This window comes from Bison bison, unplaced genomic scaffold (genome assembly GCF_000754665.1).
Source record: "Bison bison bison isolate TAMUID 2011002044 unplaced genomic scaffold, Bison_UMD1.0 scf7180017864444, whole genome shotgun sequence".
Taxonomy (NCBI): Eukaryota; Metazoa; Chordata; class Mammalia; order Artiodactyla; family Bovidae; genus Bison; species Bison bison.
In genome coordinates this window covers 124,949-127,015 of record NW_011495006.1, presented here as the reverse complement: position 1 = coordinate 127,015, position 2,067 = coordinate 124,949, and the positions used below count along the sequence as shown (strand labels likewise).

The following is a 2,067-nucleotide window of genomic DNA, read 5'->3' as shown; positions in this document are numbered from 1 at the left end:
GCCCAGGGGTAGCCCTCTGGCCCCTGTCTGCCGGCTCCTCCTCATGGTGGGCAGCAGGCTCAAGAGAAACAGGCCCCAGGTGGTAGGAGCCCCCGTGTCCTCAGCTGCTTAGCCCCCCAGAGCTTCCGTTCCCGTCTGCATGACAAAGGGCCCAGGTCTTCAGGAGTCTGTATGACCCCTGCAGCTTCCCTGGTGGCTCAGAATCTGCCTGCAATGCAGGAAACCTGGGTTCGATCCCTGGGTTGGGAAGATCTCCTGGAGAAGGGCATGGCAACCCATTCCAGTATTCTTGGAGAAGCTCATGGACAGGGGAGCCTGGTGGACTACAGTCCATGGTTTGCAGCGAGTCGGACACGACTGAGCGACTCAGCACAGCGCATGTCCCCTAGTTGCGGGGGCGGGGAGGCGCGGGGTGGAACGTGGCGGGGCTGCCTCATGGATGAAGTCACTGAGGCCTTGAAGGCTCAGCCAGCCCAGGTCCAGGGGCCTTAAATGCCAAACCAGGATGCCGTGTGGCTTCCTAGGGTGTGGGGCGAAGAACTGAGGCCTGGGGGGCCGTGGCTGTGGATGTGGGGAGGAAGAGGGCAGCGACGGGCAGAAGGAGGGGCTGCACAGGCCCGGCTCCCTGGGGAGCCCAGGGGGCCGGAATGTGACCAGGCCCTGGGGCAGGCATCCCCTGCACTTGACTGGGGACCCTGGCGGGGGTGGGGGCTGTGAGTACCGGGAAGGAAACATGGACACTGACCCCACAGCTGAGAAGAAGGAACACCAGTCTACCCGGCTTGGGGCCAGATCAGGCGGAAGTGGGATGTCGCAGTGGGGTTCTGAAGGGTGAAGACGAGTGTGTTTGGCAGATAGCATGGAAGCTCAGGGCAGATGAAACAGAACGTGGGGGAAGAAGAGCAGCCCTCCCTGGGCTCAGGGCTCCTGGGGGCCCCCCAGCTGGTGTCCAGGAGACTTAGGGAGATAAGTGTGGTGGCGAAGAGGGCTCAGGTCCTCCCGTGAGCAGGAGGCCTGATGCTGAGGCCTCGGGCCTGCTTGGGTTGAGCGGGCAGGAAGAACTCCAGGCCAGGGACCCAGCCTAACATTTTAGCATGATGCCAAGAGAAAGGGTCGGCACATGAGGTCGGGGAGGGTCTGCGGGGCGAGGTGGGGAGCCCAGGCCTGGGGGAGAGTCGGGGGAGGGGGACCGTCAGGGCTCCGGAACCCTGTGCTCTGGACCGATTCCACCCATGAACTTCACCTGTCCGCCGCCTGGGGGCTCCCTCGAGTTGCGAAGCCAAAGAATTAATCCTGCGCAGTGTCCCCGCTTGCTCCTGCCCTTCTGGGCTTTGCACCTGCCCGCCGGGAAGCTGGTGGGGTCTAGCCTGTGCCTGGGTGGGGTCGTGTCTGGCCACTAACCAGCCTGCCTCCCTCCCCCAGCTGCTGGCTCTCCCTGGAGGGGGGACTGCTGTACGCCTTCGTGGGACCGGCCGCAGCCGTTGTGCTGGTAGGGACCCCCGCCCCTCGCCTCCCCTCGGGCCGGGCCTCCAGTTGCGTCTGCTTCCCCATCGGGGTTGCCCCCGTCACCAGGGGCCGGCGGGGCCCACAGAGCAGCTGGGGCACAGAGGCTGGGCCAGCGGCCTCCTGTGTCTCTGGGTGCAGCTTGCCTGGTGGCTGTGTAGCGGCCGTGTACCTGTCGGGAGGCCTGTGCGGGTGTGTGACTGTGAGGGGATGGTGGGCAGACAGATGGCCAGGCCAGCAGAGATGCCACCACACCGGGGTTTTTTCCTTCGACTGGTCATTCACTGGAGGAAGGAAGCCCCTTCCCTTGCCCCCACTCCTCCCGGCACTTCCTTTCTGCGGTTCCCCTCCCATTTGGTGAGGATGGCAGTGCCCCGCGCACACAGGGTTACCATCCCTGGGTCACCGGTGAGCAGGGAGAGACTGGAGATCTGAGCCCATCTCGCCCTCCTCTCCCACCTGCCCCCAGGAAAGGGCATCGCTCTGCAGGGTCCTGCTCGCCGTGCTGGGCCTCACTGCCTCATTGTCAGACCTGAGCCAGGCTGGGGGCGCAGACTGGACTTG

General features: G+C 64.9%; 1 long non-coding RNA gene across 1 annotated transcript in view; it reads left to right on the top strand.

Annotated features, from left to right (window-relative positions):
• Positions 1-1,438: 1,438 nt before the first annotated feature.
• Positions 1,439-2,067, top strand: part of LOC105002279 — a 7,571-nt gene continuing 6,942 nt past the window's right edge. The window contains exon 1 of the long non-coding RNA XR_826932.1: positions 1,439-1,489. This is a non-coding gene — a long non-coding RNA (uncharacterized LOC105002279). The remainder of the gene's footprint in view (positions 1,490-2,067) is intronic.